The 25,257-nt window shown below is 45.1% G+C and overlaps 1 pseudogene; it reads right to left on the bottom strand.

The window, feature by feature from the left end:
* Positions 1–15,914: 15,914 nt before the first annotated feature.
* On the bottom strand, positions 15,915–16,967 carry LOC129149888 (glycerophosphodiester phosphodiesterase 1-like; annotated as a pseudogene).
* Positions 16,968–25,257: the final 8,290 nt, after the last annotated feature.

Here is a 25,257-nt window from a genome sequence, read left to right as displayed (position 1 = left end):
AGCAGTTAGGCGTTGATCAGGCTGGCAGGGGAGAGGTTAGGGGGTGATCAGGCAGGCAGTCAGGTGAGCGGTTGGGAGCCAGCAGTCCCAGATTGGAGAGGGTGCATGCTGGGCTGAGGGACACCCCTCCCCAGTGCATGAATTTCGTGCACCAGGCCTCTAGTAAGTATATAACTAGAACACAGTTATTAATTTTTATTTGATAAAGCTTTCCATGTGATTTCAAGTATATTAGATCAGCCTAATTTAGTTCAAAAATATTTCTTTTAAGAAGAGAGAATAAATCCTTGAATCATTCCAGGGCCTTTGAAATGACCCAAAGATATCTCTCGGTTAAAGTCCTGAAATTTAGCATGGAAGGACAATCAAATATACATAACCCAAAGATTTTATTATACACTTTTTGTAATTATTCTAAAAGATATTAAATAAATTTAAACTGGTTTTAATATTTAAAATTTGGTTCAGATCATAGAATTAATTCTTTTTTAATTAGGCTAATAAAATATTATATCCTAGGTTTAAATTTTACCACATGTAATACACATAAGGACTACAATATATTTTGAACTACTGATTTCTCCAGAGAAAATACAAGAATTATTTTTCTCAAAAAAGAATTTCTATACTTTATACATTTTGTTATTACAACCATATAATTTCTTCCAACTTAATTTGAACTTTAAACTCTTAGAAGCCTCAAATTTTATGTGGCAAGTTAAATACTTAGTATTTTTCAGATTAGTAATATATTTATATTTTAAGGATATATTTTAAATAAAATACAAGACATATTCAATTAATAGATTCAAATATATCCTCTAGATTTTTCATATGAGTTAAACAGATTAATATTTCAGTATTTTGTCATTTAAAAATACCTAGATATTTAATAATTTTTATTTAATTCAGTAATGTTCTAAAGTTTTAAGTTACCAAAGACTTTGGAAAACTATATATGAGGCTGGCAAAAAGGCAGGGGGAGGAGAGAGTAGGCCTGGCCTAGCCTCTTGACTGCCAAATTCTTCTTTAGAGATAACATCCAAGGTTACTGCTGCGAGAAACTTGACTGGCTCTTTCCTCTAACAGAGAAGGCAGTCAGTCTCCTCTTGAGTGTCTGGACTTTCATTATTAATATATTTATAATCTATACTAATAATAGAGAAACATGTAAATTGACCGTACCTCCACAACGTCCACAGCCAATCAGGAGTGACTATGCAAATTAACCTGACAAAGATGGCAGGCCTGTGGGCAGTGCGCACGCACGCAGGCGCCGAGCAGCCAAGGGCAGGGTGGAATGCCTGCCCACCTGCCCGGAGCGTACTGCCCCAAGGCGACGATGCCAGGTATCCCGTCCTGCCCACGGGCTGCTCTGGGGCGGTGGGCAGTGCGCGGAGGTGCGGAGCACCCTGTGGGCGGGGCAGGATGCCTGCCCACCCGCCTGGACTATGCTGCCCACCTGCCTGGAGTGCGCTGCCCAAGGCAAGGAAGCCAGGCACCCTGCTCTGGGCCGGTGGGCAGCACACACAGGTGCGGAGAAGCCGGTGGGCGGGACACATGCCCACCCGCCCAGAGCACACTGCCCAAGGTAACAAAGCCAGGCACCCCACTCTGGGCCGGTGGGCAGCGTGTGCAGGCGCGGAGAGGCTGGTGGAAGGCGGGGAGGGATGCCTGCCTTCGTCGCCTGGGCAGTGCGCTCCGGGCAGGTGGGCTAATGTGGGTGGGAAGTGTGTGCAGGTGCAGAGCAGCTGGTGGGCAGCGCACTTTGGGTCGGTGGGCAGCACACGCAGGCGTCCCGCCCCGCCCAGGCCATTCCAGGCCTGTGGGCAGCCCGCGGAGAGCCTCTGTGTGGGGGAGGCGGGTCGGGTGAGGGCGGCCTGTACTCCCCACATGGCAGCGATGGCAGCTGTGAGTGTGCCAAGTGGAGCCTGCGGGCTGAGCTGAAGTAGCGCCTGCAGGCCATCAGCACCAAGGAGTGGCTGAGCAAGTCCCGTCTCCTGGATCAGAAGGTGTGCGATCGCAGGGACAGCTACCGTGGTGGGCCAGATTGACATCCTCAGATGCGCGCATCCTCTCCTCCCCTCATGGCATGTGAACATCCCCCAGTGAGCTGTCACCCACACACACCTGCAACAGTCCCAGACCATGGTGTGCGCAAGTTCCCCCCGCCCCTCCGCCGCACTTCCATCAACCCCAGCATGCCTACGTCCCCCACAGGACATGTGCACATTCCCTCCAGCGTGCTCACGTCCTTTGGAGAGTGTCTGGGTGTTCTGGGTGCTGGGGGTGGGCGCCTGTGAGATGACAGTGAGAGGGCAGTGAGAGGGCGGAGTGGTGATGCCCTGTTCCCGCGGAGGCCAGTGCAGCGACGAGATCACCTCTGTGGGGCTAATGCAGGTGCTGAGGTGGGAGCAGGTGCGGACAGACACACCTGGTGGGTGCGGGCGGCCCTCGCTGAGGTGCCTTCGGTCAGTGTTCAAGATCGGGAACCCAGAGGAGGTGAGGAGTTCCATCCTCTCAGTGAAACGGTGGGACAGTCGGGGTGACTGCAGAGGAGGAATGTGCACTTTGGGTGCCAGCACCCATGAGCGAAGGCTGCCCTGACTGAGCCTTGCTCGCTTGGAGCCTAGCACACTCCTGCCGGGCAGCAGGTGACAGGATGTGCTTTTCTGAGTTAATGAGAGAAAACATTGATTCTCCCACTGCCCACAAAGGTGGGGAGACATGTGGGGGAGTGAGCAAGGTTTCCTGTCTGGGGGTTCCAAATCTGATGTTGGTTCCTTTCACCTCTGACTAGAGATATACAGGGTGTTTCCCCAAAATGTATACACACTTTGAATACCTACTAATTCCAATGGGTTTAAGCATGAAAAGAAAGAAACAACAATGGAGCTGTCATCTGTTAAAAGTGCGGGCACAAACCAGCAATCAGACATTCTCTGAGGAGTCCTGGCTGGACTGAGGGGGGTCCCCCCCTCCCCCCCCATGCACAAATTTGTGCACCGGGCCTCTAGTTACTACTGAAAAGCTTTATTACAAATTCTTCATTTTAGTTACATTTATTTATGTTTTGATCAATTTTGAGATTTTAAAGCCAATTATTATTATCTAAGGCATTTTCTTTGGCAAATTCTGTAACAGAGATAACTTACTGACTTTCAGTGACTTTCATGTTAAAGTATTATTTTATTTTTATCTTTATTTTATTAAAACAGAAATGCCCCGGGACCTGTGAGGCAACTTTGGAATGCGGTCCATTATTATTCAAGAATTACCCATTATTATGGAAACACTAGAGGCCCGGTGCACGAAATTCGTGCACGGAGGGGGGTTGTCCCTCAGCCCAGCCTGTACCCTCTCCAATCTGGGACCCCTCGAGGGATGTCCGACTGCCCATTTAGGCCCGATCCCATTAGGATCGGGCCTAAACGGGCAGTCGGACATCCCTCTCACAATCCAGGACTGCTGGCTCCCAACTGCTTGCCTGCCTGCCTTCCTGATTGCCCCTAACCGCTTCTGCCTGCCAGCCTGATCACCCACTAACCACTCTGCTGCCAGCCTGTTTGCCCCCAACTTCCCTCCTGTGCCGACCTGGTTACCCCTAACTGCCCTCTCCTGCAGGGTTGATCACCTCCAACTGCCCTCCCTTGCAGGCCTGGTCCTTCTCAACTGCCCTCCCTTGCAGGCCTGGTGCCTCCCAACTGCCCTCTCCTGCTGGCCATCTTGTGGTGGCCATCTTGTGTCCACATGGGGGCAGGATCTTTGAGCACATGGGGGCAGCTATATTGTGTGTTGCAGTGATGATCAATCTGTATATTACTCTTTTATTAGATAGGATAGAGGCCTGGTACAGGGGTGGGGGCCAGCTGGTTTGCCCTGAAGGGCGTCCTGGATCAGGTGGGGGTTCCCTTGGGGCGTGGGGCGGCCTGAGTGAGGGGCCTGTGGTGGTTTGCAGGCCGGCCACGCCCTCTGGCAATGCAAGCGGAGGCCCTGGTATGTGGAATTTATTTTCCTTCTACAATTGAAACTTTGTAGCCTAGAGCGGAGCCAAGCCTGGGGCTCCCTCTGAGGCCGGCCGGCAGCCATTTGTGTTGGGGTTATAATTGAAACTTTGTAGCCTTAAGCGGGTGGGCCCGGCCAGGGTGTGTGGAAAGCTTTGCTTCCCCTGTTGCCGGCGGCAACCCTGGCCTGCTCTCTCAAGCTCCATTCTGCCGCCATTTGTTTGAATTTGTTTACCTTCTATAATTGAAACTTTGTAGCTTGAGTGGAGGCTTAGGCCTGGCCAGGGCAGGCAGAAAGCTTGGCTTCCTCTGTTACCTAGGAAACCTTGCTCTCTGTGGCTGTAGCCATCTTGGTTTGGGTAAATTTGCATACTCGTTCTGATTGGATGGTGGGCGTGGCTTGTGGGCATGGCTTGTGGGTGTGTCGGAGGTATGGTCAATTTGCATATTTGTCTATTATTAGATAGGATTAATTCTATTGCCCAAACACAGCCTGTATATTTTCCTTGTGTCATTTTCACCATCTTTTAAAGAAAAATGGTCTTGGGTTTATTCCATAGCATTGTGAAGAGATGGGGCTCAGTCCAAGAGGCCACCCAAAATTGGGTGGGGTGCACCTTCTCTTAAGCTAGCCTGTTTCTCTTCACGGGTACAGAAATCCCAGATGCATCCCTAAATTGTGAGAAATGTTTCATCTGTGTAAATTTCAAATGACGGACTGGGAAATAAAAACATGGTGAAAATGAGACTTTTAATAACACTCTCAGGAGTGGGTGTCCATTTTACAGGACCACCAAAAGACCTAGTAATTAATGGGCTGGGCCCTTTTTTAGTTACCTCCCTTTGTCTAGGGAATTTCTTAGAACCTGTGTGATCAGCCACGTGTACCGCTCATATTGTCTCTCTCCCCATTTTCATATTCTGTTTTGCTCTGGGGAAATTTAGTAATGGCCTGGCCATCTACTGTTTCTTTTCTATTAAATTAAATTAAATTAAATTATTAAATTAAATTAAAGGCATGCTTAATAGACTAACAATAAACAAATTAAACCAAACAACAAAGAGATAAAACAACAATCAATAGACAAGCACCCATAACACATAGACAAGACTTAATAAATGAGAGTTCTTTCCATGGGCTTTTTAGATGTTTTATATTGCCTGGGACTTACAGCTAGAATGCAGCCTGGATCTCAGTCCGTTGTGCACAGATTTTATTATATTCTGCTTTCCATAGCATTGACTGGTGTCTAAAGTTCCTTTAGCTAAAATCAGCCTGTCCCAAGGTGTTATATGGTAATTTTCAGACAAGTCATTAAGGAGTCCTTTTGTAAAAGGACTGATAGCCCCATTTTCTCTAGCTGTTGAGCCTTTCCACACTAGAGGTGGAGGATCCAGGGCCTTATGTTTTACAGACTTTTGATCCCCAATACGAATTGGGCATAATGCAGTTTGAACAAGAGCCCACCTAGTTAAAGGTGACAAGGGCACTCATTTTCCTTGAGCCTGATTTAAGAGAGTACCTTTTGACACCTTAATTCCTTTATCCTTGAGCATGCAAGCTAAAAATTTACAATGATGTTTTTGCCTTTTACTCAAATTCTTCCCCATTATAGTCTGGCTGTAATAAAAGATGTCCCCGCCCACTTACAGTTCATGACTCTGAAGCTGGCAAGAGCTTTGTGTGTGGTGATTTTCCCCACCTTTTCGGTGAACCTCCAACCTTTCTGGTGAATTTCCTTTTTTCTTCGTTTTTCACTCAGGTGAATCTTCTCCAACTGCCCTACATTGGGTGGCAGAATGCTGCAACCTTTTGCAATGAGGATTCAGGATCTGGAAAAGGGGCCACACACAAATGAAGACACTAGACAAGAAATATGAATTTAGAAGGCATGGGGGCCAGGCAGAAACCTTTCTCTAGTGGAGAGGCTTCCTGAAGCCCTGGCCCTGTTAGCTTTTATTCAATTTTAGAATACACATCTTGCCCTCAGTTAGGCAGGCAATCTGGTAGCAGACAGACTATCTTAAAGGTCAGTAAATATTAGTAAAGATTTACTTTGAGACTATTAGGTCTGGAAATTGCTTGAGCCACCATTATCTCGACAGAACAATTGGTATATAGCTTTGGCCCTGCCAAAGCTCAAGGTTCATCAGCCTTCTGAGTTTCTTGTTGCACTTTCATGATAGTGTTGACAATGGATAGCTTCCAGCATAGGACTCCCATAACAAAGTGCCACAAACTATGGCTTAACACAACAGAACTTTATTGTGATGGTGGCCCGAACTGGAATTAGCAGTGAATAAGGTGATAAGGAAGCTATAGGACTTCAGGTCAACTTTGATGCACCCACTCTGCTCCAAAAATACAGCAGTAGTAAATGTAAATAAAAAAATAGAAAACCAACAGACAAATTCAGGCTCAAACCTCCATCGTACCCAGCCCCCAACAAATGAAACGGAAAAAAATTGCATTGACCACCCAGCTGGTGTTGCTCAGTGGTTGAGCTTCAACCTGTGAACTAAGAGGTCGATTCTATGTCAGGGCACATGCCTGGGTTATCGGCTTGATCCCCAGGAAGGGGTGTGCAGCAGGCAGCCAATCACTGATTCTTATCATTGATGTTTCTCTCTATCCCTCCCCCTTCCTCTCTCTCTCAAATCAATAAAAACATATTTTAAAAAATTGTATTGATCAACTCTCAGAATTGTCGCAATTAACAGAAACTAGCAGACACACAGAAGTTCCCTGACCTGGAACTAAGCTGCCTTCTGGCCTAGTGACTAGATCTATGGTGTCCCCACTGTTACCACCAGCCAGAAACTTTAAAATGCCATTTTAAGTTATAGTTCTGAACTGAGAGCTGAGGTAAAAATAAGCGCAACTAGAGGCATCTATGAAACCATTAAACAAGTTTTATGGAAACCATGCAGCAGTCAAGAAAATAAAACTTCTTCAGTCCAATTGAAGATAGGAAATGAAAGGGAAAAGGCAACAAAATAGGATTGGAAACAGAAGACACACAAGAGATGAGAATGTTAACAACTAGCTAGATCAGTAATTAGAGTAAATACATATAAACAGAAGAATGTTATGTTTAATTTCATATAAAGTGCATGGGGGAAATTGGAAGCAACATGTTAACAGCAGAGGTTGCTGTTGTATTTTCCATAGTTCTGCAAAAGGGTGATACTTTTATAATCATTTTTAGGAAGAGGACAATGTCTGGCAAACAGTAACAGGTGTTAATTAATATCATAATTAACAATGGGGGAGAAAAGAAGACATATGTAATACTTCCACAATAAAGAGTTATTAAAAACAAATATCATTATTAAAAGTGCAGAGACATGTCCTGTCGTTGTGGCTCAATGGTTGAGCGTCAACCCATGCACCAAGAGGTTGCTGGTTCGATTCCTGGTCAGGGCACCTGTCCCAGTAGGTGGCATGCAGGAAGCAGCAGATTGATGTTTCTATCTCTCTACCTCTCCCTTCCTCTCTCTCTCTAAAAAAATTAAAATAAATCAATAACAACTTTTTCTTTAAGTGCAGAGACAAGCTTTCTGTTGCAGAGGGGAGGAATCTTACCACAGCCTTTTGAATATGCCAGAGTGTGGGCAGGGGTAGGCTGAAGCACAACCCACCCCACCCCCACCACACACACATAAAATCCTGCTTTTCATTTCTACTGACAATAAAAATAATCTTCAAGAACTTCAGAGGGTTTTGTCTTGCTTTAGGAACAAATGAGCCAGGGAAAGTTGCAAATTTTAAGGCCCATCCACTCTTTAATGAAGGGCTCAGAGGAAAGAGGAGTGGGAGCAGATCTGGGGCAGGGTGAAGAAAGGAGGCTGAGTGGGGAGCTGCTTGGAGAAGCTAGAGGCCTATGTCCCTCACTTCATTAACCCGACCTGAGTCCTGTGCTCCTTCCCTCACAGGCCTCCTGCCTGCTCTCCCCACACTGACAGTGTTCTTCCCCCCCGTCCTAGAGATCCCTTTCTTCCTTAGTTACTCCTCCAGCAAACATTTACTGATTACCTGCTTTGTGCCAGGCTCTGTTCTAAGCAGAGGCAACTGAGACAAAATCTTGATTCAGATGTTCTTTTCGGTATTCTGTTCAATTCCACACCAAGGTCAGAGTGAGATTTTGGAAAATCAAATCTGCTTGACACACTTGAATGATTTGAATGTAGCCAACAGGCTTCAAAGGCCCTGCAGCCTTGTTGCCTGCCTAACCCCTCACCCCATCTCCTCAAACTTGCTCTAGGCTTGCCCCCCTCACTCACACCTCCCTCCCAACGGCTTCCCTTCTTGAACCTCATCCCAGGCTTCCTCAGGTCCTAGCAATGCTGCTTTGTCCACAGTGTCCCCTCCCCCTGGTATTTTCCACCTCTCCTTCAGACCGGGTCATCTCTGCCTCAGGGGAGCCTTCCCTGAACCCTGTGTGTTCTGGCTGCTAAGGAATTAGACCCAAATCTTACATGTCTGACCTCTCCTCCACATGTTACTTGTAAAAGTAACATTCCCTATCACTTAACAGCACAAATGCTATATGCATGAGTAGAGATGGACTCCAGTTTATGGTGGCTTTTTTCCCTTTTCTTTAAAATCTTTTTATTTTGAAATAATTTTAAATTTGCAGAAGGGTTATTAAGATAGTGCAGAGATTTCCTATGTCCTTTCACCCAACTTCCCCTAATGTCAACATCTTACGTAACTATGGTATGTTATCCAAACTAAGAAATTAACATTGGTACTGAGAAGGCTAACCCCTATTTTTGTAAAACTACTGTTTGAAATTCTCTGCTATTAGATGGTCCCTTATTCTGTGAGTCAACTCTGTTATTTTTAGATGGTCCCTTACTCTGTAAATTAACTTTGCTTTCTAGCTGCTTGAATAATAGGGAAGATAAACTTGGCTGTCTGACCTTGTGGGCTAGTCATTGACCTAAGGCCCGGAAAAACCCTTATTTGGGAGACAAATGGGGGTGGAAAGATATAAATAGGGAAAGCTTCCTCCATGTTTTTGCTCAGAAATTTGGGAGACATCTCCCTCTGGGCCCGCTGGCGTAATAAACAGTGTAACTCCATTTTTCTGGGTGTTGCTTGGTTTTTCTCTGGTCTTCTGTACGCATCATTTCTTCTGTAACATCACAATACTTTTAACTGAACTGAAAATTGATATTTATCAGTAATGTCCTTTTCTGTCCCAGGATATCACATGGCATTTACTTGTTACATGTTCTTAGTCGTCTCTAATCTCTGGCTGTTTTTCAGTCTTTCCTTGCTTTGCATGGGAAAATACTTTATAAAAGCACTGGCCAAGTATTTTGTGGAATGTCCCTCAATTTGCATTTATCTAATGTTTTCCTATACGTAGACTGGGGTACAGATTTGGGAGAAGAAAACCACAGAGATGACCCCCCTCCTCACGTCCTGCCAGGGTAGACATGATGCAACATGCCTTCTTACTGGTGATGTATTGGCCTTGATCAGTTGGTTAAAGGGTTGTCACCACTGTGAAGTCACATTTCCCTCTTTCCCTACATTAGTCATTAGAAAAACAGTCGGCAAGCCCTGGCCAGTGTGGGTCAGGGGTTAGGGCATTGGCCCGCATACTAAAGGGTTGAGGGTTCAATTCCCGGTCAAGGGCATGTACCTGGGTTGCAGTTTCGATCCCTGCCCTGGTTGAGGCACATGTGGGAGGCAACCAATTGATTTGTCTCTCTAAAATTGATGTTTCTTTCTCTCTCTCTCCCCTGCCCTCCCTTCCACTCAATCTCTCTTAAAAAAAAAAAAAAGCAATGATAAAATTATCTTAAGTGAGGATTAAAAAAAAAAAGAAAGAAAGAAAAACACTCGTCAAATCCAGCCACACACAAAGGGAGAAGAGTTCAATTAAATTGGAGGGAGGATTGCCAAGGAATTGTGGACATCTGTTTGAACCACTACAGTAATTAGTATTTGGGGGTAGGTACTCTGAGGCTATGCAAATATCCTGTCTCTATAAAGTTTCTCCCACTAATTTTAATGCCCATCAATGGCAGTGGCTGCTGCAAGGCCTTTCTCCTTTCCTTTGCTGCATAGTTGACTAATGAACTATTTTTTGACTAATAAAATGCAGCTAAAATGGGAGTTTAGATATTTAGCTGTTGTGGCAGGGTGACAGATTCCTGACCCTGATTATGGCAGAGTTTCTGGTTTAGTTAGGTTTGTGTTTGCACATCTGGAAGTCTGTCTCTCAGAAAGCTTCCTGGCCACTTGTCCATGGGTCAGTGCAGACATGTGTTACTGATTGCATTTAGGCTACCGGGAAAATCTGGGCGTGGCTGCTGCCATGGAAACACTGATTGACTCCCGACCAGAGAATAGGTTTTTGTTTATTTGTTTGTTTCTGGAGGAGAGCAGGTTTTTAGGAAATATTACACAATTGCTCTGTTGCTGTAATGTCTCCCTCTGATCACTTTGGACTGAGAACTAATAAGTTTCTGGCCAACAAAAGCAGAGTGGACATGCCATTCCAAACAGGAGCGGGGCAGATATTAAACTTGAGAGAGTGTATGTGTTTTGGGGGTGGGGGTTCAGTGTTTGGAACTGCCTGTAGTCATGCAGCCTGTCTAAAATCCCTGCATAGCCCTAGCCGGTTTGGCTCAGTGGATGGAGCGTCGGCCTGCGGACTGAAGGGTCCCGGGTTCTATTCCAGGTCAAGGGCATGTACCTTGTTTGCGGACACATCCCCAGTAGGAGGTGTGCAGGAGGCAGCTGATCCATGTTTCTCTCTCATTGATGTTTCTAACTCTCTATCCCTCTCCCTCTTCTCTGTAAAAAATCAATAAAATATATTTTAAAAAATAAAATGAAATCCCTGCATAAAACACTCAGGTACCTCTCCTCCACATGATTATTTAATTAAAGATAGTCTCTTCCCCTCAACTATAGCTTTGCTGAACATTGTGAGCCTAGCACATTGGCAGGCACATAAAAGGCACTAAATCGTATTAATTGAATAGACGAGTGACAAGTAACCTGGAATTAGGAATGTCCCATGGTTTTGATACAATTGTAATGAACCTAGTTATAAATAACTGGAACTGGGCAGAGGGAGAAGAGACACATGCCCAGTAAAGTCTGGTGACCTAGGAAACATACTTGCTTGTAATTCACACCTGAGGAGAAAGGGATACACCACTTCCACCAATAACACTTTCTCTACAGTTTTCTCAAACTCCCCATAACTTCACAGAAACAGTATTGTATCAGGTGGTTATATATATTTTTTTAAATATATATTTTATTGATTTTTTACAGAGAGGAAGAGAGAGGGATAGAGAGTTAGAAACATCGATAAGAGAGAAACATCAATCAGCTGCCTCCTGCACACCCCCTACTGGGGATGTGCCCGCAACCAAGGTACATGTCCTTGACCGGAATCGAACCCGGACCCTTCAGTCCACAGGCCAACACTCCATCCACTGAGCCAAACCGGTCTCGGCTGGTTATATTTTCTAGTAGAGTTAGAACAGTGTTACAGTTTACTTATATTATGAAGTAAAAAACAGTTGTAGGCTAGCCTACGGATTGAACTGTGATGTAGAACACTATTAGGGATAAATTGACTGGGCATAGTTGAAAAAATGTACATTGTGTTGTCCAGTGATATTTGAACTCAAATCTCAGCTTCATCACTGTAATATTGTGGAATTTATTGTCTAAACTCCCAGACGCTCAGCATCGTCTTCTGTATAACATAGCATTTGTTGCGAGAATTAGCTGAAATTTTATATGCAAGGTTTGTATATATAGGTATATCTATACTAATAAAAGAGTAATATGCTAATTAGACCAGGAGACCTTCTGGAGACCTTCCAGATGTTCTTTCGGACAAAGCTGGGGGCTTGACTGGCCTGCAAACCTCCCCCAAATGGCCATCAGCACCTCACCCAGGCCGGCCATGACCCCCAGCGGGAATCCCCACCCTGAAGGGTGTGTGACCAGCCTGAAAACGGCTCTCAGCCCCTTGCCCAGGCCGGCACTGTCCCCAGTGGGGACCCTCACCCTGATCTGGGACTCCCTTCAGGGCAGACCAGCAGACCCCCACCCATTCTCCAGGCCTCTATCTATACTAATAAAAGGGTAATATGCTAATTAGGCCAGGAGACCTTCTGGATGTTCTTCCAGACAAAGCCATGGTGGTGGGGGCTGAGGCAGAGGCGGTTAGGGGAGATCAGGCCAGGAGGGGAGGGCAGTTGGGGGCGAGCAGGCCAGCAGGGGGGGGGCAGTTGGGGGCGAGAAGGCTGGCAGGGGCGGCAGTTGGGGGCAAGCAAGCTGGCAGGCAGAGTGGTTAGGGGTGATCAGGCAGGCAGGTAGGTGAGTGGTTAGGAGCCAGCAGTCCCGGATTGTGAGGGGGATGTCTGACTGCTGGTTTATTGGGCCTAAACCGGCAGTCAGACCTCCCCTGAGGGGTCCCAGATTGGAGAGGGTGCAGGCCAGGCTGAGGGACACCCCTCCCACCCCGTGCACAAATTTCATGCACCGGGCCACTAGTATATATATATATAAATGTGCATATATGTACTTATATGTATATGTGCACCCACGTATACATGTGTATGTGTATAATCTTGAAATGTGTATCTATCTACCTACCTACCTATCTATTTATATGTCTATTGTCTATCTATCATCTCTCCATCTATATTGTGTATCTATAGATCCTGGCATATGGTCATTATATCAGTCAGGGTCTACATTAAGTATTTCACCAAAGAAGTTTAATGTAAGAAATTGGTTAAATAGGTATTAGAGAGCTAAAAGAGCAAGGGGGACACGAGGAAATGCAGATAAAGTCCCTGCTGGAAGAGGCACCCCTGTTCCCAGTGGCACAAGGAGAGGCTGTGGGTATCAGAATCTAGAAGCTCAGAGGAAAGGCCCTGTCCTGCTCATGGAGGGGGGGGGGGGGGGGGCGCCTGCTTGTAGGAGGACACAATGAGTTGGTTCTGGCAGTGCCAAAACATTAACAACAACAAAAGGGGAGATTGGTACCAACTGCTGGGAGTGAGGCTCTGGGGACATAGGACACATCCCTCTGCTCCTCCGCCCTGGCAGAGCCTGGCAGCATAGGGAAAATGGGTAGGGTCATGTCCTGGTATCATAAAACAGATATGTATGGAAGGAGTGGAACTGAGAGATAATAGCTTGGCAACCAGCAACATCATGGAATTTGATTTGCTTTATTCATCATTTTAACAGCTGCCTAGCATGCCATTGTACAACCATAGCACAATATACTTATCCATTTCCATGGGACATTCAAGTTAGTTCTAAATTTTTATTATTTGAAATGATGCTTCAATGGACCTTCCTTTAAGTCTCTTTGTAGTGTAGAATTTTGTAGGTGGGGAGAGCTTATATAACATTCTGCATACCATAAAGGAGTTATTAATTAATACTTTCCCCCCAATATTGAATGTCTAAATATTATGTAAAATCCAGTGTTACACATTTTATAGTAAAATATTTCCTCCTTTTGTTTTTGTTGTTGTTGATTCTTACCCGAAGATATTTTTCCATTAATTTTTAGAGAGAGTGGAAGGGAGGGGGAGAGACAGAGAGAGAGGAACATTGGAGAGACACATGGATTGGTTCCTTCCCCCATGTGCCCCTGACCAGGGCCGGGGATCAAGCCTACAGCTTGCAACTGAGGTACATGCCCTGGATTAGAATTGAACCTGAGATCCTTCAGTGGATACTCTATCTACTGAGCCAAACCGGCCAGGGCTTTCCTCCTGTTCTATCCTCTTGGAAGGAAGACTATCAGAGAAGGAAGACAAGCACCTAGCAGAGTGCACAGAATAAGACATCTATACTAATAAAAAGGTAATATGCTAATTAGACCAGACATCCATCCTGACATTATTCCGGACAAAGCCACAGTGGTGGGGGCCGAGGCAGAGGTGGCTAGGGGTGACCAGGCTGGCAGGGGAGGGCAGTTAGGGGCGACTAGGCCGGCAGGCAGAGGTGGTTAGAGGTGATCAGGCTGGCAGGGGAGCAGTTAGGGGCAATCAGGCTGGGAGGTAGAGGTGGTTAGGGGCTATCAGGCAGGCAGACAAAGAGGTTAGGGACAATCAGGCAGGCAGGCAGAGGTGGTTAGGGGCAACCAGGCTGGCTGGGGACGGCAGTTAGGGGTGATTAGGCAGGCAGGGGAACAGTTAGGGGCATCTGGCAGGCAGGCAGGTGAGCAGTTAGGAGCCAGCAGTCCCAGATTGCAAGAGGGATGTCCAACTGCAGTTGAACATCTCCTGAGGAGTCCTGGATTGGAGAGGGTACAGGCCGGGCTGAGGGACCCCCCCTGTCCCCATACATGAATTCCATGCCCAAGGCCTCTAGTCTATAATAATAAATGGGTAATATGCTAATTAGACTGGACGTCTTCCAGATGTCATCCCGGATATTCTTCCTGACAAAGCCAGGGCCAGAGGGAAGCCAGCCCAGGTCCCGGGTGCCTGCGGGCAGCCTGAGGGAAGCCAGCCTGGGTCCCGGGTGCCTGCGTGTGGCCAGTGGAGAGAAGCAGCCCGGGTCCCGGGTGCCTGCCAGTGGCTGGAGGAGGGAAGCCCGTGTCCCAGGTGCCAGAAGGAAGCCAGTGCCGGCAGCCGGGGGAAGAAAGGTCTACTCTTGCACGAATTTTCATGCATTGGGCCTCTAGTCCTATATAATCCTATATAATAAAAGGCTAATATGCAAATTGACCGAATGGTGGAACGATGGGTTGCTATGATGCACATTGATTACCAGGGGGCAGACGCTCAATGCAGGAGTTGCCCCCCTGGTGGTCAGTGCGCTCCCACAGGGGGAGGGCCTCTCAGCCAGAAGCCGGGCTCACAGCTGGTGAGCACAGAGGTGGTGGTGGGAGCCTCTCCCACCTCCGCGGCAGTGCTAAGAATGTCTGACTGACAGTTTAGGACCAATCCCCTTGGCTGTCAGTCGGACATCCCCTGAGGGCTCCTGGACTGGAAGAGGACGCAGGCTGGGCTGAGGGACCCCCCCTCCAAGTGCATGTATTTCATGCACAGGACCTCTAGTGTTTTGATAGTTTGATAGTGAGGCTGCTTGAAGTATAACCACCCCAATTACAAGGTGCTGCCTGGAGAGTGCACAAACTCACTTCCTTTCTCACTGAATGTAGCCAACCACAAACTGCACACGTTAGTAGTAAATGTGCTAACTCTGTGTGTTCACTCAGGATGTCAGGCCAGTCTCCCACCTCAACAAGGAAGTCATTTTTGAAATGTTTTGCAATTTTCTGTATATTTGCTTTTTTTTTTTTTTTTCTGTTGAAGATCATGGGTGGTGCTCAAGGAAGATAAAAGGTCTTAGAAAAAGGAAGACCGCCATCTTGTGGAGTATTGGTGCAGCATTTAGTTCTTTTTTCCTTTTAATGATTTTATTATTAGTATGGTCACAAGTTTGACGACTTACAGTACACTGATAATGTAGCCAAATACAAATACTTTAAATAAGTAAATTGCAAGTGTGTCAAATTTTAAAATGTCAAGTGTTAGTGATCATGCATATCCCATGTATTTGCATTTGTACCCCCACATTGCACAGCTCAATCTGTGCTTACCCTCACTGGATCAATGTATGCTTCATCTAGGTCTGGGCAGGAGCTATTGTGCCTTTTTTTGCAGACCCCGATTTTCAAGAGCAATGGTGTTGAACTCAGGCATTCCATGGAGCATGGTGGTAACACCAGGTTTTGCTTTGGTCCAAGGTAAAAATGCAATTACCGACTATTGCTTCTGTGGGCCACCTGATCCACCTATGGCTTGGGCTAGCACAAAGGGTTTCTCAGTATCCCTGCATGAGGCCAGCAGTCAATCTCTGTACCCATAGTTTCCTCATGGGGGAAACGTCTAGTGGTGAGGTGGGCAGTCTTCCAACATGCTGTTGGTGATATAGCTGGAACCAAGGTAGGATTCATAGTAACTTTTTTCATCAAAAGTATTAACAGCCCAACCAATGACCTTAATACCTTTAGCTGACCACTTCTTTAAGTAGTTTGGGGATATAAAATCCTTTGGTATGAGGAAAGCTGAAATTCCACACAGGTACCACAAGATATTATGCATGCTCCAGTTGAGGAAAATGTCTAAGACCACAAATGTGGACTGTTTTCAGATGTTATCATAGTGTGGTTTCCCATCTCCCGTATGGCTAAGGTTCAAAGGTCTGTGAGTTAAAGCTGTTACTACATTCTGGTCTGTTTGTCTCATCTTATAGATAACTTCTGGCACGAAAGAGCAGACCATACTAGTATTGTATAATTGAGGAAACTTCATATATATATATATATATATATATATATATATATATATATATATATATATATATATATATATATATATATATATATATATATAGAGCATCAATAGACTTATTTGCATGGCCCTTGACATCAAAGAAGATTGTGAGGTTTTGGTTTAGGGATTCTACAACTCCTTCTCTCAGGGTAGGGATTTTTTCATTAGGGAAATCATTCCTTAATTTGTGATTTGCTGCAGGATTAAGCTTCCTAATTTCTTCAAATGTCAAATCACATATTATACCAGTGCCATCTGTCGTCCTATCTACTGTGTTATCATGCTTTAAGATGGGAATCCCATCAGAGGTAAACTCCATGTCCAGCTCCATGTCTGTTGCTCCATTCTTATCTGCCTGCCGCCAGTGTGTTCTTGGGGACCTCATGGCAGTCAATGCAGTGGATGATGGCGGAAATGCGGTCCGCAATCCTGAGCACACGCAGGGCCCTGCGCCAGCAGAGGCTCCAAGCTGAAGAGGCGCAGAGGAGGCAGAGGGTGCTGATGGAGAGGCCAGCATTGGAGGGGCTGTGTGTCACCAGCAGGAACAGCAGCAGCAGGAAGGAGGAGGGTCCTAGGAGGCCCTCCCTGTGTCTCCCACAGCCACATGCTTTTATTTTAAATGAACTGTTGTGCTATTAAAATAGGAATTTTAGGGGAATATGGGCAGGTTTAGGGAATTTTTAGAATTGGGGTCCATGGAAAAAACACAGGGGTACAGAGTGGGAGAAGGTACATTTCCATAACATAAGGGCGTGGCAACAGTTATATTTACATAAGACAAGGGAATTGGGAGTAGCCAAAAGGTCTATATTTACAAAATAAAGAAGGAAGAAGAAAGCCCAGAAGGGATAAGAGGACAATGAGGGAGAAGGGCCTCTGGAATTGTATAGTAACCAATTCAAAAGGGACTATTGACCAATCAGAGGGAATATCAGGACACAGGAACTGAAGCCTCTGCAGCCTTTATAAACTGTGGAAACAGGAAGTTGGTGGGACTCTTCCCCCCCCCCCCCACGTGGGAGTCTGTGCTGTGAAATTCTTTCCCCTTCCCCACGTGGGAGTCTACACTTGTTCTTCAATAAAATTTCCACCTTTGCTATACCACCTTCCATCCATGGATTCATTCTTTGACTCCAACGGACAAAGAGCCCAGGAACCATTCTGCCCAGGGGAACACCATGTGTTCCAGTCCAAAAATTCCGCTTCACTATCACCAATGATTTGCAGGATTCTTTTAATTTTTCTCCTTGCATCTTGTCTTTTTGTGTCATTTTCTCTATGGCATTGGGGGTGGCATTGGTGTTAATTTGCATACCAGCTTTTGCAGACATAAAATTTCCATCAAATATAACTTAATGCATCATCTGTCCAGTGCAGCCTTTGTCTACTTGTTCCCTAATTTTCATAATTTGCATTCTTGTATCGCAAATCAGTGAGCTGGACAAGACGCCTTAATGAGCCAATTAGTTAGAAGTCATCTTTATTGCATGCAGGTTCAGAGCAGATTACCTCTGTCAAATTCTGAACACCTAAAGGAGGAAGCATTTTCTTTTTATATCTCTTCAGGTCCTTGTGTAGGTTATTTTTACAGACAATTTGTAACCTTGAGTATATATCATATCTAACAAACACCTGTCATATCTATACAGACAACTTATAACCTTGAGTACACATCATATCTATACAGACACCTGGCATTAGTATCAGCATATCAGCCCCTTATGTTAGATGGCTAGCTTGCAAGGTCAGACAATTAAGTTTATCTTTTCTATTATTCAAGCTAAAAAACAGTTATATTTTACAGAATAAGAGACTGTCTAAAAATAACATAGTTGACTTACAGAATAAGAGACTGTCTAATAACAGAGTAGTTCAAACAGCAGTTTCAAACAGCAGTTTTCCAAAGGAGGGACCACCATGCTTCATTCCCCACTGGTTTTATGTAAATGAGTCAAATCATTGACTCTTGTGGGTCACTGTTGGGTAGGAGGTCATACCAGCTCGTGAGGACCATAAGTTTGATGGAATTAATTCTCTGTTGAATAAAGTTAATAAACCAGTTTATAAGGCAGGGGCCCAGAATGAGGACCAGGAGTACATGTGAGAGATTCTCAGCTTTAGTGGGTCTGATGAAAAGTCCTGGATTCTCTATTCTGCTGGTGCTGCCTTAAGCCAGGTGTGATGAAGCCACGTTGGGATCCCGTTGACCTTGACTACCGTGCGGGTGGTCAAGATGACGGTGTGTGGTCCCTTTTAGGTAGGAGTCAATCCTTGGGTGGTAAATTTCTTTACCCAACAGAGTTACCAGGGTGAAAGTGATGAACTGGATCAGAAGTTGGTACAGGCAGAGCATCTCAGATGTGCTTCTGGACTGCTCTTTGGGTAGACTGTAAAGCCTGTAAGGACTTGAGTAAAGATTGGTTATGGGTTTCAGCTTTTCTAGATTGGGTATATAGTACTTATCTTTTAGAAGCTCTGTAAGCTTAGCATGGTTCCGTGTAAGCTGGTGAGGTGGGTAGGTCAGGGTCTGGAAGAGTCACTAGAATCTGTAGAGGCCCCACTGGTTTTTAGGGCAGCCTCCCAAGCTGCTTTGTCTGTGGTTTGGTTCCCTCTTGCTTCTGGGGAGCCCCCTTTCTGGTGTCCCTTATAGTGGACCAATGCCACTATTTTGGGTAGCCAGATGGCTTCTAGTAGAGTCAAAATCTTTTCTTTATTTTTAATGTCCTTCCCGGCTGAAGTCCAAGTCCCTGTTCCTTGTAAATAGCACTGTGTACATGAGCTGTTGCAAAAGCGTACCTGCTATCAGTATAAATTGTTACTGATTTGTCTTTTTTCTACTGGAGAGCCTAAATAAGGGCAATTAATTTGGCCTTTTGTGCTGACGTCCTGCAGTGAGTGTCTGAGACCAGATGGTTCGGTCTAAGCCCCTTTTTTCATATACGTAGTGGTGGAAAGATTTAGTTATATCTGGTAGTGCCAGTTGGCCCATTGTCCTTACTCTGCTCATGTCTGTCTAATTGCCTAATATATTACCTCAAGGATCCTGGCTCTGAATTTTTTTCAGGGAAAATGGACATTGGTGGGCTCCTCTGACTACTTCCATGCTGAAGGGGGATGGAGTTTTCTTTCAGAGCCAAGAGATCCTTGCTGTCTGTCAGAGGGACTATGAGGCCTGGGCACAGAAGGAGGTGGGCTTGTGACCTGGTGGAGACAAACTGTAACAAATGGTCTGGTGGAAGGGAAAGAAAACCCTTCAGTTTTAATAACCTTTATTGAAATAGAATTTTTCTCCTTAAAATTGCCCTTATGTTTATTAAAAGAGCCAAATCAAGATTAATTATCTAGTGTATTCAATTTGGCCTGATTGTTTGCATAAACACAACAAGAATGGTAGCCGACTACCTTTGCCGGAATTTCATGATTGAATCTTAATGTGCCCCATAGGGCCGGGAAGCCAAGCCATCCAGCTGCTGTCAGGCCTGCCTGCAGTATCACTGAATTAGGTGAATTTCTCACCTGTAGTGACTTCACCCGGGCCCACGCCCTAGGCTTCAAGGCCCATTTCAGTAGCCCTCCTACTCCTTGCAGCCTAGAGGGTGTGCGGGTCCCACAGGGATGCAGAGGTTCCCTTATTGCTCCCCTTCTACTCTGACCAACCAGCAGCGATGGTAGGGCATGGGCCTGACGCTCCAGCGCCAGCTATTTTTAGGGCTCCCAAGCAGGATACCAGGCTTTCTTTGTGGCACTCTTAGAGTTCAGGCAGGGCTTTTTAAAACATGACACTCCAGTCAAAGTTTTTGGTCAATAAAACCACTATTGGAAACCAGTCTTATTGAATTTATGCAAATAAATGTATTGCCATGATTTGTTATTAAGTATTGCCAAATTTCAGAGGAATTATATGAGGAGAAAAATATACTGACCTGCTTTAAGATTTTTAAAAAAAATTTTCCTTGCCAGTCCTTTTTATGGACTCTTTAGAGTAATATTTTTTCAAATGTATTAAAACAGTAACTGTTTTTAAATGACAAGAAGAAATGTAAAATGTGTCTATATTCAGATAGACAGTTACAGCTGTCCCTGTAGTGGGGTTCCCTCTATTTGACTTGTCCTTAAACCATATATGGTCTCTGAAGTGTGGGGGGGGGGGGGGTGACACGCCCTCTCAGAACGGACTAACGGAGCAGCTCCTCTACGTGAGTTTTTATTCCTTTACGGGGCCTTATATGTCACAGGATTTCTTTTGGGGACTGGTACTCAGCGCTTTCCTCTGTTCTAACAGGCCTCCCTTGCTTTTCTAAAGTTGAGGTTTGTGCTACCCCTGATATGGGCATGGTCACACAGGCCTGCAAGGCCGCGCACAGGCGGCCAACTGTCTCTTGCTGCCCTTTGGCTCTAAGCTGCCAGCCCGAAACAGCCAGGGCTGCAAGTAGAAACAACTCTGCATATTGCAACCCGGGCATCGGGCCCTTCCCTTCCCCCACCGCTTTGTGGCAGAGCAGCGACCAGGCCTCTCCCAAGCGGGTGCACTGGAAGGGGATCTCAGCCCCTCCGCTCCCAGCAGCCGCAGGTACTGGCAGTTGTTCTTGTAGTCCTGAACCCTTCCAGCACATTTGCAAACGGAGCTTCCACTAGCTCTGTCTGCTGCTCTCACAGACCCCGGGCTCCCTGCTCCACTCCTGGGGCTGTCACTGGCTTCTGGTTTAACTGCTGCAGCCAGCAGGCCAAAGGCCTCAGTCTTGGATTGCTTGTTGTAAAAGGCTCATTACTCACTGGACGGCAGCTGGGCAGCTCCAGTGTCAGGTAATGTCTGCTGTTCCTCCCTTGTCACTGTTGCTGCTGCTTGGCTCTGGGCATCTGACCTCCCCTCCCACTTGCTCTCCTCACCCCCCCCCCCCCCTACCTACCCGCTCTCACTCGAGGCAGGAGTTTCTGCTGGGGCGGAGGGATCTCTGGACTGCCTGGCTGCAGCTTAGATATTTGGCCCTCTACCTGCTTTTGCCTGCTCTTGCTTCTCTGGAGAAGGTCTCCCCAAGCCTCCTGCTCCCTCTGCTCTTTGGGGATCTGGTTCCAAGTCCTCAAGGGGTGGGGAGTCAACACGACCTCCCGGCAGGGCACTTACCCCTAAAGCCCTGTCCTGACACCAAGTGTTGGGAGCGCTGGCTCCTGCTGGGACCCGCACATCTTCTAGGTCCTGCCAGCAAAGCCGAGTGTCAGAGCAGCAAGGGCACAGCTGCTCTGACTTGTTCTGAGTTTCTATGATTTTTTATTTTTATTAATTTTTTTGCAGTTTTAACTTATTAACTAGTAAGCCAAATGTGCATTGTAAAATACTTATAATTCATTGGGCAGCAGCTCAGGTGTCAGGTTGCTGTCTGGCATTCCACACTTTTCTCGCTGCTGCTGCTGCTGCTGCTGCTGTTTCTTCCAGTGGCTGCAGGAGTCCAGGGCATCCAGCCCCAAACCCTTTCCTTCACCTGGCTCTCGGGGGGCTGAGTCTTTAATCTGTCTAGTAACCAGCTCTAAATCACCAGAGTGGCTGTGGGCTCCAGCTCTACCTCTCCACTACCTGGCTTCTGGGAGTTCAGTTTTTCCTGAGCTATGCCTGCTCCTGTACTGCCTGTTTTGTTCCTGCCTGATACTGAAACCTTAGTCTGTCCTTTTTATTACATACATAACCTTTATAAATTTCACACTTTTAAATTAGTCTTCAAACCTTCTTTTCTATGTCCTTTAAAAAATGCATAACAAGCCAGGGCCGGTTTGGCTCAGTGGATAGAGCGTCGGCCTGCGGACTCAAGGGTCCCAGGTTCGATTCCGGTCAAGGGCACATCCCCAGTGGGGAGGTGTGCAGGAGGCACCTGATCGATGTTTCTCTCTCATCGATGTTTCTGACTCTCTATCTCTCTCCCTTCCTCTCTGTAAAAAAATCAATATAAATATATATATATATATATTTAAAAAAAGCATAACCATGCCTCAGACCTTTTACTCAGTAATTCCTCATTCTTAGAAACCTCAATCCTTTAATGATTACCAAAAAGTAAACAGCCAGAATTTCTTAGATTAACATTTATGAACACATTTAAAGTGTACTTTTTCAAGAAAATATAACTGGACCTTCTGTGATAAAACTAAGAGCAGGTAAATTAAAACTTGTCTAGTAAAAACTGTTATATTTTTCCTTATGTAATTTCAAGTATATTGTATCTGTCTAATTTAGTTCAAAAATATTTCTTTTTGAGCGAGAGAGACAGATTTTTGTGTTACCTCAGGGCCCTTGAGATCCCACAAAACTGCCTTTCAGTTAAATTCTTGAAATATTACATTTGGAAAAGCTGTTAAATATATTTAATCTAAAGATTATTAAAATTTAAACCAGTTGTAACATTAAAGATTTGGTAGAATTAATTCCTTTTAATCTGGCCAATAAAATATTATATTTCAAAGTTTCTCTGCTTGAACATTCCAACACAGCCCAAGAAGCACCCAGGAACCCTGCCCTACCAGGCTTGGAGGCAAACTTTTTTCCCCTTGGAAACCTCCATCAGCCAGAGGGGAGATAAGAAAACTGTAAATAATAAGTCCTTTGTTCCTTGAAATTTACTACTTTGTTGCAAATAGTTAACTGGAAAAGACTGCTCTCTTGCTTTTCTTACAAGTAATCTTGGAACCTAGCTGGTCTTTGTTTTCTCTGGGCTACACCCTTTACAAATTTATACCTTTAAGTCTACCCCAGAATTCCAAAAGTTCAACCTAATGCAGTAAAATTACAAATCAGGGAAAAGCAAATTAAAACCCTTACTATACAAATATAGACAGAAATTTTTATTTGCTAAGTGGGCTGATTCCCTTTGTGATAGAGAGCAAACGTCTCTGAGAAAAATAAATCTCAGCAGCACTGCTTAAGACCTTTGCAGACTGTCACGGCGTTCAGCCTTTAATAAATCAAATGTTTTCGGCCAGACAAATCAACAGAAGTGCAGAATAAATCAAAGTAGCTTTCGCTTTTATGCAGGCTCTCACACTTATATTTATAGACCAGTTAGTGAACAGATAATTATGTCAAGACAGACAGACAAACATCCGTTACTCACACTCTTTCAGAAGACTAGCCCAGACGGGAGCTGAGCAGATAACTGAAACACTGCCTAACTCCCCTAATGGATGTGGGGGCACACCCATGCCCCAGAACAAAATTCTTGACCGGAGGAGTTAAGACTATGTCCAGTCCCCCTTCTCGGTAGCAAAATGGCTAGTCCCAAGCAAACAAACAGCAAAGTGAACTCAAAATTCCTAAATTGAATTTGAATTCCCTTACATCTGGAGGTTTTTTCCTGATGACTCCAAAAGAATGCAGGGGCATGTCAGGTGTCCCTTCTCTGGCTGTCACAACCACAGAGAAGCGTCTCTGGGGCCCTGGAACTTCATCAGGTGGCACCTCCCCTAGAGATCCTCAGGGCCTGGCAGCCAGGCAGGGGAGGCCGTCCATCCCAGGCGTCTGAGACTAGGTGCGGGTAGGCGCCTGTCTCTTACCTCGCTGGGGCCTCCAAATGTTGTATCACTAATCAGCAAGCTGGACAAGACGCCTTAATGAGCCAATTAGTTAGAAGTCATCTTTATTGCATGCAGGTTCAGAGCAGATTACCTCTGTCAAATTCTGAACACCTAAAGGAGGAAGCATTTTCTTTTTATATCTTTTCAGGTCCTTGTGTAAGTTATTTTTACAGACAATTTGTAACCTTGAGTATATATCATATCTAACAAACACCTGTCATGTCTATACAGACAACTTATAACCTTGAGTACACATCATATCTATACAGACACCTGTAACCTTGAGTACATGTCATATCTATACAGACACCTGGCATTAGTATCAGCATATCAGCCCCTTATGTTAGATGGCTAGCTTGCAAGGTCAGACAATTAAGTTTATCTTTTCTATTATTCAAGCTAAAAAAGTTATATTTTACAGAATAAGAGACTGTCTAAAAATAACATAGTTGACTTACAGAATAAGAGACTGTCTAATAACAGAGTAGTTCAAACAGCAGTTTTCCAAAGGAGGGACCACCATGCTTCAGCATCAAACTCTGATTTTGCAGTTTTCCAGTATTTCCAGAGAATATTAAGAAATTTCTTTTAAAATCCATGTAACTGCTATAATTTAGAGGAGAGGGAAGGGAATGTGGAATTCAACAAAGGTCAGACATGCCTCCTTATGAACATGGAAATTTCTCTCCCCAGTTGTTTGGAGTTTGCACATGCAGATATTGGTTCTGCTCTTTGTTGGTATGATGTTGGCAGAGAGATTAGAACCTGAAGAAAGGTTTTACATCATTAGAAGGATTCAGGGAGTAGTATTCAAAGTAGGTCTTTCTCCCTGCTTATCCCCATGTGGAAAGAGGTGAGGAATGGCAGGAATAAGCCTCTAAGCACACAGCAGTGGAGAGCCTAGCTGGCTCCTCTTGCAACAGAGTAAAATGCTCAGCCTCTTTGACTCCATTTTCTTCAAACCTGCTTTGTTCCCCTGGTCTGTAGGTTAATAGCTGTTGCTTAGTCTTGCATGCAGCACTAGAGGAATTCTTCTTGTAGCTTGAATTGTACAAAAACAGCCCCTTAGCATAAATTTCTCCTCCTGAACAAATAAGGAAAGTATGTATTGTTTAACCTCTTGATCAGACTCACATCAACTAGAGTCATCAGACTAAAAGCAAAGCTTCCTTAGGCTCCTGATGGCACCCAGATGTCTTCAAAAGTCAGTTACCTCTTGTCCCTCCCATTTCTCCCTTCCCTTGATTCTTAAATCAAGCCTGAATTCTGTACTTTCATAACATGGTTCTTTAGGATGCTAGTCTGCCATCTTCTAGGCTTATAAAGTTCCCTGCCCTAA

Source organism: Eptesicus fuscus, chromosome 7 (assembly GCF_027574615.1).
Source record: "Eptesicus fuscus isolate TK198812 chromosome 7, DD_ASM_mEF_20220401, whole genome shotgun sequence".
Classification (NCBI taxonomy): domain Eukaryota; kingdom Metazoa; phylum Chordata; class Mammalia; order Chiroptera; family Vespertilionidae; genus Eptesicus; species Eptesicus fuscus.
The sequence above is the reverse complement of the archived record's forward strand: the minus strand, read 5'-3'. Positions and strand labels throughout refer to the sequence as shown.